Here is a 14,543-nt window from a genome sequence, read left to right on the forward strand (position 1 = left end):
TGTGAAAGAGGAAAACTGATTATTGAACAAAGACAACTGTGCCCCGTAGCTGTTTCTTCACCACTATGATCCCTTTTCAGCAGCTCCAGGAGGCAGCTAAGCACTACTCAATATTAAGCTGAAGTATGAACAAAGAGGTGAATTTGTGGATAAGGATTTAAATGCCTGCTATACATCCACATCAGCACCTAGCTGAATAAAATTATACTGCTGCATGTTATGACACAAGTACTATAAAAGTACATTCTTGATTAATGATTTTGGCAATAGGAGTCAATAAAATGTCTGTATTGCTCCTGTTCTTTCTTCGGCATCATTCATACCCCAATCTAACCAAGCCAAAGCCCCTTAAGCTATTCTCCCTAGGGGATCACAACTAAACCTTCCCTCGTCTTTCAGTAGTAATAGTTGAAAGTCATATATGGGGTGAAGAGCCCCTTTGATAAATTAAGGGCTAGGAATGTACATCCAACTTATATTTCACTTTCTAATAAAAATAAAGACAACTACAAAATGCATTAGAAGTTTAAAATAATCGCCATTTGTATCTTTGCAGTCTACATGTCAACAGGAGCTGAGCCACAATGTATGTAACAAGCCTCAAACCTGAACGTTTGCTGATCGAATCTCAGGCCTCAGTTGGGGTACAATACTGTAAGCAGTATTACAACATCCTAGCCCTGAAGAAGTCATATTGGACTTGAAATGCTAACTCTGTTTCTCTCTCCACAGATGCTACCAGACCTGCTGAGTTTTCCTAGCATTTTCTGCTTTTGTTACAGTAGTCTGGTGTTGATTTCTGTTTAATACATTTCAAATTGGGGATGAATAAAATTTAACAAGGTACATTCATAAATGCACTTGATGGGCAGGATTTTCCCCTCGTCGGGGCCAAAGTTGAAGGGCAGGTGCACTTCTAATCGGCACCCCCATCTAGGGGCATGGCACCATTTTACGTGAGCAGACCAATTAAGGCCTGCCCAGCGTGACATCCACATGGAAGTGCTATGCGCTCCTTGTGCAGGGGGGCGGGTGGGGAGATCCCAAAATCAAGAGTGCACTCTTTTGCACATGCGCACAAAGGAGCGCATTCATCTCCCTGAGGCTAAGTGCTGCCTCAGGGAGATCAGCTCTAAATGTAAAAAAGCTAAAAATAAAATTTCCCTAACATGTCCCCTCATGTGACACTGTCACATGAGTTGGGACATGTCCATAATTTTTAATGTCCATAAACGTTATTAAAATTTTTAAAAACCTACATGAAACTTCATCTCACCCGTAGATGAGGTTTCATGCTTTTTCTAATTCCCGCCAGGGCTCCTGGCCTGCCCGCAACCTTCCTGAAAATTTAAATGGGGCGGGGTGACGTCGGTGAGCGGGCCCCGCCCCCACTCGCCGACGGGAAAATCCTGCCCGATAATACTCAGGCACCACAATCTGATTAAATGCCAAGATAAATGTCACTCTGTAAAATTTACATGATTGAAATCACCATATTAAACCAGGTGCCAACATCAGGTACAAAAAATCTTCAGCCATTCCTCATCAATCATGGAGGTGAGCCATTTTGATCTTTGGGATAAATTTCCCTTTTTGAACTCCTGACGAAGTTAAAATAGAGCATGACATAATGGAGGATATTTGCAAGGCAAATCTCTCTACACCTAGGGGAAATGTCAGAAAATGGTTAATACTGTAGCAAAGAAAGAGGCAATCAAAAAAAATTACTATATATTACCAAATCCTTTTTGGATTCCATCTTTTTTTCCATCTTGTTGCACTAATTAGCAAACACACCCCATCCCAGTCAGTAAAATTCCCTCCAGCCCCAGAGGGCTACCCATTTATAAATTCTTAGCATTTTCTGACACAGATGCAAACAGATAACACTCACGTTTTTTTTTCTCATTTTCTAAGCTTAGTTTAAACCCCTCAATGATACTATGACATTATAATATCTGTGAGATGTTTAATATTCTTAGATAAACCATCTGAACCTCTCAAGTAGGTGACTGTCTACAATGTTACAGAGGTATTCTTTTCCTTGCATAATAAGTTGTAAGTCTTGGGTTTTGGATTCATGAACCTTCTTATGTCTTTTAACCAAAACACACAAGCAAAATTAGGGAGATGACTAAACATGAGATAGTTTATCATACCGACTACAATACTTACAAAACAAATAAATGTTTAACATTCTCAGTTTTGAAATGAATTTCAGTTACATCACCTGGACTGCAGTGTTTGATACTAAAAGATGATACAATATGACCCTTCCAAAGGCAACTATGGATGTGCTCTCAACGCTAACCTTGCCAGCAACACTCATATTTTAAGAATGAATTTTAAGAAAATATATAATGTACCTCTTATTTTGTTTGATGAGTTCATTCCTCTATAGTTAGAGATGGTGATTAATGATTTATACAGCAGTCATCATCACATTGATCCTATAACCTTTAAAAATCCCATCTAAGCTGAATAAGCTTGAACATGCCAAACTAGCGAACATTGAATTAGGTGAAAAAAGTCTCCTTACCAAGACCCAATTATAAAGCACCTGACAATATTACAATTTGTCTCAATTCTTCAAAAAAAAAATCCCCCACATTTTTCTTTCAGGCAAAAATTCCTTTTCACACAGCTGCTGTGAGCATCAGGGATAAGCAACACATGGATACTGCGTGCTCCATCACTAACACAGCTTTCCCTGTTCTTCAATGCCAGGTGCAGCAGGCAAGCTATACAGTGCTGCTGCAATACAACTTTAATTGCACAATGCAGTGTAAAGATAGTGTCTCCAATAAGGTAGAATTCAAACCAACCACCAGAAAAAGGCTTTGTGCAACATCACCACTAAGGAATGCTTATAAATGAACAATCTAGAGCTCTTTATAATTCACAGACATGACTCAAATTTATACAAACATGTCCATCTTAAATTAATGCCAATATATTTGTGACATCCACTGCCACACATAGTTATGAGTAAAATTAAATGCTTTAACTTACAACAGTATTGTTGGCAAGTTAAAAATATAACTTGAGTCTTATTTACTTAACATGCAAAAAATGAGGTCCATATGAAAAATATGCTTTAAATTTGGAAAATTTCAGCAAACTGAAAATCTTCAACACAAGAGGGTGCCACCAACTGCATTACGGAAAGCCAGGAAAGAAACTTGCAATGCTCACAGCAGCAAACCAAATAGCTAATCCTGGTTTGATCATGCTAAAAAACATCTTGCACTAAACATCCTTTTGTTGAACTCAGTGTTTAAATGCAAACCCTCAAATACCTGGATATGTGGTTACAACAATGATTGATTTTGGATTTCAATCATATTGTCAACTCTGCAGGAGACAGTCATCGATTCTGAGAGACTGACATGGCTGACAAATATGACCTAAGACTGTTGTCTGCTTGTAATCTAATGATTTTACTTCAAAAATTCTATCTGGAATAAATCCATTTCCTCTTCTCAAAACTATAATGCTCTCCATTTTTAGAAATGCCAGACTGCTCTGCACAGTGCTACGCTTCAGAAGATTATAATTACATTTAATTCTCATGCAAATACAAAAGATAATAAAAAAAGCAAAAAACTAAAAATAAAAACATTTGCTGATTTGCACTGGATATACTCTATAAGCTACATCAATTCAACATTGAATCCAAATCGTCAATGCCATTAACCCTTTCTTTCTGCAGAATTACCTTTTTTTGTAGTGCGAGTGCTCTTGCTAAAAATGCACTCTGAGTACCTTTTGTGTTAAAATTGCAACGTGAACGTAGTTTTCAACACTCCTTGTGGCCAGGAGGAGCAGGACTGCATGCAATTCCGCTCAAGGAAATCTTCAGTTTCCCAACTCAATCACAGCCTCTCTCCTCCACGGCTGCCAATCACTGATCTCACCACAGCCTCGATGTCCTCTTTTCCCGACTTCACCTACCTGACCGTGATGTCCTCTCTTTTCTTCCCCCATTGCTGAATGTCAGGAGCCATTCCCAAGGGTCCCCTGCTACAGCCTCCTGCCACCAGTTTTCCTTCCCAGTTGCTGGCCAGGTTGTCCATCTGAACACTTGCCGGACAGCAAACGGATCCATAAAATAACAATGAAGCCCTGCCGTTAAGTTTGGAGGATCACCATATCCTTGTTGGATTCTTTTCCCACACCCTCCCATAAATATTGGGACCATAACATAAAATATACACCTAAAGTGGCATGATGTGTGACCAGGGCTATTTTAAGAGATATTTGGGAATGGAAGGGGGCCTTGGCTAGGCAGGTAATTCCTTCAGAAAAAAAGGAAAAGACTTGCATTTATGTCACTTTGCATGACCACTGGATGTCTCAAAGCACTTTACAGTCAATTAAGTACTTTTGAAATGCAGTCATTGTTGGAATTCAGGAAGTTCGGCACACAACAAAATTTTGCACACAGCAAAATCTCACAAACAGCAATGTAACAATGACCAAATAATCTGTTTTTGTGATGTTAATTGAGAAATCAATATTGGCCAGAAACCAGAAAAAACTAAATTACCATGTTCTAATCTAACTAATAATCCAAAGTAACTTTGCACAAAAAGCAATGAATTATGCAGAAATTTTAATTTCTTCAATTTCAGACATAAATTATGCTGTCTACAAGAGGATAACCTTTTTCTGTGGCAAAGAATAACCCTCCTTTGGCCATTTTGTTGTTTGTTTACAACAGCCATCATATACACAAATGCATGACTTCTGAAGATCCCACTGTCAACTCCTATTGTGCTTCAGGCTCCCATTCTCTTCTTCATGGACATGGGATAATTGAAATTTCAAAAAAATAACCACTATTGAAACCAAGCATCGCCTGGAAAACATGAATCAATGAATCACCCAGAAACCCAAATCATTGACAAGCATTGTTAACTGTTTACAACTCTTGGAGGCATAGTTTGATCTACCAATCAAATGATGAAGAGTAATAGAAATGTAGAGCCAAAATAATGAAATTGTTGTGGAAAGACTCAAGTCTAAGTGCATTCAAAGAACTAAGTTTAGTAATTGCTAGCAAGAAGAATCCAATGGTTAAACTCATGTGCCTGATGCAGATCATCGGCTTTCTATGCTGGACTTCATGGTACTACATTATAAGTTCTTCGCTGTTAACTGCACTGAGCTTATTTTTATTGAATAATTGTCACTGTATTCAGAGAATCTATGCCTCAACTACCTTCATGTTTTCTCCTATAGAATTGTATTATGTCTCTATCCTGTAATAATGAATAAAATGTTCAAAATTATGTTGGTTTTGATCAAGTAATTTTAGTTTCCACTACTCAGTGTGCTACTAACCAAAAGACAAAAATTTAAGTTTCATCACCTAAAGATTAAAGGGAGATGTTTTGTTTTTTATGAGGAGAGTTACTAGAACATGCAAGGGCCTACTGAAAACAATAGCAGTAGAATCAATAATAGATTTGAAACACAGAGATAAATATTTGAACAGTAAAAATTTTAAGAGATATTTGGACATGGTAGGGGACCGTGACTAAGAAGGTAATTCCTTCAGAAAAAAGGAAAAGACTTGCATTTATGTTCCTTTTCATGACCACTGGATGTCTCAAAGCACTTTACAGTCAATTAAGTACTTTTGAAATGCAGTCACTGTTGCAATTCAGGAAGTTCGGCAGCCAATTTTACACACAGCAAAATCTCACAAACAGCAATGTGATAATGACCAAATAATCTGTTTTTGTGTTGTTAATTGAGAAATCAATATTGGCCAGGAAACCAGGAAAAACTACCTTGCTCTAATTCAAAATAGTACATCCACCAGAGCAGGAAGATTTGGCCTTGGTTTTTACCATCTGAAATATAGCATGTCCAACAGTTGTTATGATCCCAAGTCAGATGGACAAGTCAGATCCCAGAGTGAAACCTGGCTTGATAGATCCTAACTGTTTTTTTTAGAAACTGTGGAGGAAAGATACTGAACAAATTCACAGGAGTCTGAAGAACCCAAAGAACAACATATTTATTAAAACACGAAAAATGAACTGTATTACATTAGACAAAAAAGTTGGAAAGATCTCAGCACAAACACAAGATGATAAAATTTCCCAATATTCCTTTACCCAGCCATATCTTTACAGACACATAAACCAGTGAAGAGTTACCATTAGCTTTACACAAAGGCTCCTTGCTTTGGGTTGGCAAATGTGGAAACAATTTTCTTCTGGTGAATTCTTGAACATTCACTCGATGCTTCTCACCCAACTCATATCTCTCCCTGAGACACCCAAAAATAATCGCACTTCCAGCTCATTGTTTCAGTAGCAACACCACTAAGCAGATCATGTTACTAAATCCTATAATTGACTATTCATTTAACTATTGTTTCACTAGCCTTGTACTTTTCTCTTCTCATAGAGCTGAAAAATCTGTCTTCACTCTCTGACACACACTGAACTCTTCACTGTATTTCTGTGTCTCTTTGTCACTTGACCACTGTTGCTAGGCAACAGCCCACTTTTTTTTTACTTTTTTTTCCAAAATCACTAAACTTCTAACCTCTTTTTAACCCATCTCTTTAACTTCAGAGGTGTAAAACCTCATTAAAAATGTACATATATACATAAACAAACCCAAAAGATTAACCTTTCAGTCACAGGTCCACCCAGCGTTCTAGGCACCAAGACTTATACCAAAAACCTAAATGAAACTGGTACCACTCTACCCTCCTGAACACAAGAAAACATAAATATGAAAATGCAACTTAAAAATTTTATGCTGTTCATCACACAGTGCAGCACACTTTCAGTATTCCAATGGAGTGTCAGCCTTAATTTTTGTGCTCAAGTCCTGGTGGGGATCAACAGAAGCACAATGGATGGAAGTCACTTCTTTCTTTGCGTTAAAATTCTATGGTTGGGATTTTCCAGCCCCGTTATGGGTGAGACCCGCTGTGGGCAAGGCGGTGCCCCAGCCAGAAGTCCATTGACTTGTGGCAGAATTGGTAGATCCCGACAGTGGGTGGGTGCAGAAAATCTTGCCCAAGATACTATAATGACTCATCTTACCATCTGACCTGCATAAGTGAAATATTGAAAGAATTTCTAACTGTAGTTACTGATGGCTAGCGTTGAGAATGAGAAGCACATCAAAAAGTTAGGTTGACAAAAACACAAGGGAGTTCTGGCAAAAGTTGTTCTGATAGTCTCACTGTCCTTTTAGATAGAATTATATCTACTGTCCTTAAGTATTTTAGGTCAAGGGTGTATTAGAGGCAGCTGGGCAGAATTAAGGAGTTAAATAAGAAACAAAATGATTTGCTTCACAGAAATATAGTACAGGCAATATACAGTGAATATATTATCCTGGGCATGGTACATAGTTCTGATTACTTGCAAATTGTCTCTGAATTTAGTGTAGGTCTCTGCATTTATATATACAACATAACCTACATCAAAATATGTTTGCTATATTGTACAACATCCAGTGCTGTTTACATTCTCAACTACTGGTTAACCCACATCTAAATAGGCTAATATGGGATAAATTATTATCCATAATAGCTATCAAAGAATGATAAAAAAAACAAGACCCCAACCATCAGTCAGTAGCTTCCAGGATGATGAATCTAATGATACTATGCAAAGACTTTGTTGACTTACCAGGGAAATCTACACTGTGGCCTGGATTTTCATCCTTGAGGTGGGTAGGGGGAATCGGGAAAATTCCTGGCTCAGCTTGCTGGCCTCAGGACTAAGTGCCCACCAAGATGGGATCATCATTGCCGGGAGCCAGGTATGAGCTGGAGTCAGGCCGGCTGACCCGGGAGGAAGTGGGAAGGCAGTCACAGGGGCTGCTGGGTGCACAGGTGGGATGTTTAAAAGGCCAGCCTCAGTGCCGTGGGACTTTCCCCCGTGAAAAAAACTAAGGCCTTCTAGCCCTCACCCTTTACACCCCTTCACCTGCCAAACACTCCCCATGCCCCATCCATGCCAACTCATTCCCCACACCCACCCCCCATGTCCCCTCATGCACCTAAGCCAGGCTCTTCCCTTCCATCCATACCCCTCATACCCCCTATGCCAAGCTCTACCATTCCAATCGCCCCTACAGGGCCCTCATGTCCCTTATGCCAGGTTCTGCCCTTCCACCCACCCGCTATGTTCCCTCAAGGATCCTGAACAATTGATACTTTTGTGAGCTTGTCCAGATTTTAAGCACAGGAAAAATTTATCAATGGATTACATTGTTTCAAAGCTTTTTTTTTTACACATTCCACTTTACACTGTGGTATTCATTGGTTCTGGAAAATGTGCAGTGGGTCAACAGGCTTGGAAGTGCCAGAGCTTGGTACAGGGGTCATGAAAGGACATAGCATGTGGGTGGAAGGGCAGAGCTTGGCATGGGGATATAAGGGGTAGGTGGGGCAATGTAACTTGGCATAAGGGGCATGAGGGGACATAGTGGGTGGGTGGGTGCTTAACTGGCATGGGGGAGGTGGATGTAATATGGTGTAGGGTGCATGAGGGCAATACTTTGATCTTACCTTTTAAAAGGACACCTCATGAACACTAGGGTTCATGACCTCTCTAAAGGGCCATGTGTCATGACTCTTTAAGACTCTGGCCCAACTCCATCAACACTGGGACGAAGTGGGAGATGCCTATCTCCACAATGGAGCTGGCCAGGTTGGGAGTGCCAGATGTGGGCTTTTGACAGGAAGCAGCCTGCACCCTTTAAAGGCACTCGCAAAAATCACACAGCCTGAGAATGGAGTCAGGAATCCTGAAATTAGGGCCTGTCTGCCATTTCTAGAGGGCTCCTGAATCAACCCAACTCAAAGAAAACTTTGTTTATCATGAAAGCAATTATTTATTAGTTCAGTAGGTACTTGAGCACAAAATCAAGGCTGACCTCAGTACCAAAGGGGGAGTGCATGATGGAGGCACCATCTTTGGAAAGAGACAAGAAACTGAGTCCCAGTTTGCCCTTTCAGGTGGATGTAAAAAATCCTATAGCACTGTTCGAGAAAAAACAAGTGAGTTCTCCGTGGTGCCCTAGTCAATACTGATCCTTCAACCAACATCACGAAGAAAGGATTATTGGGTCTACACCATATTGTTCTTTGTGGGGCTGCTTGTACGCAAATTGGCTACCATATTTCCGATGCCATACTGACTGATTTCAAAAGTGCACCCTGGACTTGTGAAAGGCACTATATAACCCAAGTCTTTCATCATTTTATATGTAGCACCTTCTTCTGAAGTCACTGTGTAATTTCATGAATAATTTGGAGTGGACAAAAACCTCAACTTTCCCTAAACAGACATTCTTATTGCTTAGACTTCACAAGTTCTACAATTTCTTCTTCAGTTATTATTTAAAGAAAATACTTTTATTCATGATAATGTCTTGTAGCATATTTTCAGACTTCCTGAAAAAAGAAATGATGCTGAAAGCTTGGGAATTTTCTTTCTGTACCTTTCTTCAAAATCTATGCCACTGAGACACAAAGGCTGGAAGACAGAATCAGGGCAGACAAAATAATGTCATTACCTAGATTTTTCTTAGGAAGCTGACAGAAAAATATTCTGATCTTGAAGGTGCATGTAAGACTGGTCAGTTCTTTACAATATTTGAATTAGATTTTCATTCTGAGTCCTCTGTTCATAAGATTGATACAAAGAAGACTTCTGAAATTATTCATTCAGAATGCATACATTCATACTGTGTAGAATTTTCAACAGTGGTGAATGAGAAATCAAAAGTTAAGAAAGAAACCCTCAAAGAGAGCAAGAAAATAGTGTATTGGAGTCAAGAGGAATCAACCTGTATTAACGCTGATTCCTGCTAGTAAAGCAAAAGGTATGTACTTCGGTATCTGTTTGCACTACAAGATCTGAAAAATGAATTCTCAGCAAAATTTGCTTCTCTCTTCCTCCATTCTACCATAACAATATTTTGGCCAGTTATTTGGATCTCTATAAAAAATTGAGAGAAATTAAAGAGTTACGCTACATATCAATGATGCCACATATCAAGACTGCGTTTACTGCATAATATGATTGTCGTAGAGTTTTCCCTGGAAGAAACACACCCTTTAATTGTTCAAATCTTCCTGCAATAAGTCAGGTTTCCCAATGGCAGAATAAAAAATGCTACTGAGTCATACATATCGAAATGTGGGACCCGTTCTGTATTAAATTAGCTTATTTGCCCTGAAGCAATGTCCCAGGCAGCACAAGTGCCACTACACTAGGAAATAAAACATACTAACCTGGGTCATTCTTCGGATTGTGATCCAGTCACCCCAGTGAAATACAGATAGTGTCAGGTCAGTTCTTGACTTGGTCATCATATCCCACCGCTACATACAAATATTCTTACTATCTGTCTTAGCTCGTGTGAAGAACAGCTATTTAAACAAGATATTGGAGCGTTGCTACCATCTTCGAACCTGTACATCTGTTTGAGTTGGCATCTTTCAGGAAGTAGAAAATTGTTGAATCATTATAAAAATCATGTATTTGCCCCAGAGAACATTTGCTATTTAACAGTCTTCAGTCTAGCATTTCCCTCAGGTTCGTGCTAACATGAAAATGCTAAGCTTTGTTACAGATACAACCGCATAGTTCTCATAAAATCATCAGTAATAGGTGATTTCCTTACTTGTGGATCAGTGGCCTCAAATTCTGACTATCAATCAACACTGCAGCTCTCAGCACTTAACACGCTCACAAAAGTAAGCTTATGCACACAAGTAGAATGAGGTAACATTACTAGGTCCAAATTTCTCTGGTCTTTTCTCAAACCTCAGTCTAATTAACCTCAGATATCTTGCTCTTCTTCAATCTGCCCAAAAAGCACTTGAATCTTGTATTTCAGTGACTAAGCCTGGAGACATTACTCAAGGTGAAAATATTATGCAGTTTGACCATGACTTTGTCTATACAGAACTTGACAGTCTTGATTACTTTGCCAGGATATTCCGTGTTTGCTGGCGTCCAGCACATTTGGTAGCTCGAGTGGACAATATGGCATGATCGGTTTCATGACGTGAAACCAGTTTGCAATCGTCCACTCAGTCCATTGATGGTGGGCTGTGTTTCCTGACATTGAACGTTAGGAGCCTCATTGTAATACATCTGCCTATCATTTTTAGGCCAGCCCACTGGAATCATTCCCATGTCTCCATCCCGCTGGATCGTTACGGGAAAACATACCGACGTGTTTCACACCAGTACATAAGCAACATGCACCTGGCAGGCTGCATTTTGCCTGGGACTTCGAGGTTTCTTTGCTACTTTGCTTCGGTCATCACTCAGTATCATCAGCACCAGGCTTCGCAGGCAGCACCACATCACTTTTAAGGGAGCTCACGGGCTGGTCTCTACTGCCAGATCAACCATATGTGGGTGAATTTTCAATGGCTGCAGGCCTGGGCTTGCTTGTCGAAAGGGGAGAAGTGGCCTCAGGCAAGGGAAGAGGCTGCAGGGCTGTACTGGGGAAGGGGGGTAACCCAGGTTGTGTGTGGGGGCACAAGTTGATCTGTGCAAGCGGCCTCAAAATGGTGAGGGCTGAGGAGGCAGTCTCCAGAGGAGATGAGCCAGATGGGCATGTGACAGCATGTGTGTGACAATGGGTGGTGATGTCCCTTGAGCTGGCAATGAGTGAGATGCCAGTGAATGTGTGATGGGCTTGAGTGTACGAGTTTAGAGTGATGAGATGGGTGCCATACCCTGGCAGCATGAATAAGATCATTCATCCGTGATCTGCAGTGGATGGCCAACCTCTTCTGTGCAACATTGGCACTGATCACCACTCTGCCATCACCTACCAAGCCTCAGCAAGCCTTCATGGCTCCCAAACAGCATTCCAGTGACACAGCACTAAACCTGCGGGCTGCAGTCTATTTTCTTTCGTGGACATCTTCCCTGCTTGGTCCTGGGCTGGAAGCACTGAGATGAGTGTGAGCGGCTGGACTTTAAATATGGTGCCCCGGCATGATTAGATGGCGAGGTGATGGTGAATGAGAGCCCAGCCACCATTGAAATGATGTGTTTCTCGGGAATGCAGAAGTAATGCGGTGGGTTTGGGATGATACAGCGTGAAAACCCACCATTGCAGTCGATGGGTAAATTGTTGTTTTACCCACCTGTTACCGCACTTAGTGCAAATCTGGAACAATTCCACCTATTGTTCTGTTTGTTTTGTTAACTTTTGCTTATGAGTTGAACATCGAGATTACTAAGATTCATAGATCCTTAACAACTTCACATTTGGCTTAACATTTTCAGTGTTTCAGATCAGCATGGTGTTTGACCCAATTAACATGTGAATCTGACAGTTCAGAATACAAAATGAGGAGTAAAAGTAACAGTTGCCAATAAGAATCACCACACATTTTCATATAAAGTCTAAATTCCCTAGCCAGCAACTCCATGCCCCTCTCTGATAACAGTCTGAGATCAAGCCAATCTGTTCACATCCTTGGTTTCACATTTAATCCTGAGATGAGCTTCCGACCTCATTCTCGCGCTAACTCCAAGGCAGCTTATTACTACTTCCGCAATTATTGCCCAACTTCCTCTGTCTCAGTTCATCAGCTACTTGAACCCTATTCATGCCTACCTATTCCAATGCACCCCTGGCTGATCTCACACATTCTATCATCTGTAACCTCTAGGTCATCAAAAGCTCTGCTGCCTCTGTCAAACAAGTCCCGCTCCCATCATCCCTGTGCTTGCTGGTCAAACAACATGTGGATTTTAACATTTTCAGCCTTGTTTTCAAATCCATCCACGATCTTGCCCCTCCCTAACTCTGTAATCTCCTCTGGCCCGAAAACCTTTGGAGATCTGTGTACTCATCTAATGTTGGCCTCTTGAGAGCTCCCAATTTTCAATGCTCCACCATTGGTGGCCGTGCCTTCAGCTGCCAAAGTCACAAGCTCTGAAATACCTTCCATACACCTCTTTGTCTCTCCACCTCATTTTACTCCTTTAAGATGCTCCTTAAAAATTACTGCTCTGACCAAAATTTTGGTCAGCTAACCTAAAATCTCTTTACATGACTTGGTGTCATTCATTGGCTGAGATTTTCCGGTCCAGGCACGGCGGGTCCTGTCACGGTGGATGCGGCAGGCCATTCAAACTTCCATTCACTTTAGTGGGACTAGAAGACCCTGCTGGCAGGAAAGGCCGTAAAATCCTGCCCTTTGGTTTATAATGTTCCTGAGAAATGCCTTGGGAAGTTTCATGACACTAGAAGTGCTATATTTAATCAAAGTTATGAGAACAAATGATGCTGGAAAAACTCAGCAGGCCTGACAGCGTCTGTGGAGAGAGAGCGACAGAGATAAAGTTTCGACTCCGCATGACTCTTCTTCAAATCTGTTTCAGATTTCCAGCATCCGCAGTATTTTGCTTTTATTTTAATATAAGTTGTTGTTTTGGGGGTCAGTTCAATCATTGTCTAGCCTGGATTAAGTTGGCGAATTAGAACAAATGGTAATTTTAGCCAGTTAACTTGTATTTTGCTTCCTAGCATTTTGTACAAACGATTTGGTGAACCTGTGCAAATAATGACTAGAGTGAAAAGTTCCCTTGGACCCTGGAGAACAGAAAACCGAAACCCAATAAGTTCAATCAGGCACAAATAAAATTGGTTAATTTATATTTTAGCTAAATTCCCTATTTGGCTCAATACACACTAATATTTGGCAAGGTAATTTTACCCTCAGTTTAGAGGAAAAGTGCTACTGTAAATTCAGTGATAACTATGAAGGTTAGTCCACCTGTTCACAGATCATTTTGATTACCACATAAATTGTGTATCTGATCTGGAACCGAATGGATGACAGGATTACACTTGGATGATGGCCTATCATCATCAGTCACTTTGTTGTTAGAGGCAGTATAGTTGGTTAAATTAAAAAAGGACTATTTTTTCAAGACAGGCAGTATTGCTGAATGAAAAAAAAGTTATGCAACTGGCCAATCTTCCAGGGATTTTTTGCCGATAAGTGCTCTGCAACTGCAGCTACTACATAAAGAACAAAATTTATCTGAAAAAGTTGACAATGATCTAAAGAGAAACATGGCATATTTGATAACTGTTAGTTTCAAAGCAAAATGTGTGACTTTTAACGTACAGCCCCTTTATGTGTCCCACATCGGCAGTTTCAAATTCAGATTTTTTCTTGAAATACAGAGGTTTTAAGAGCATTTGTAAGATAAAACTTAACTATTTCATTGGACATTTTGCAGCAACACAGGTTACAGGGCATTCCCTCATCTAACAGTTATATATAATTTAGTAGGATTTGTTCATGAAAACAATATTTTCCTTTAATCTGCTCTAACAATATACCTCCATCTGAGTTTACAAGCATCAGTGTAGTACAGTCATTCCCTAAACCAGCTCTCTTTACTGCTGAAATTATTTTACTTTTGGGTCCTTAAATCTTACTTATGCTATGTGTATCTGCCATTGTTTGGGTCTAGCATTTGTAGTCCTTCATGCTAGTTTCTTTCCTT

This window comes from Carcharodon carcharias, chromosome 19 (assembly GCF_017639515.1).
Source record: "Carcharodon carcharias isolate sCarCar2 chromosome 19, sCarCar2.pri, whole genome shotgun sequence".
Lineage (NCBI taxonomy): Eukaryota > Metazoa > Chordata > Chondrichthyes > Lamniformes > Lamnidae > Carcharodon > Carcharodon carcharias.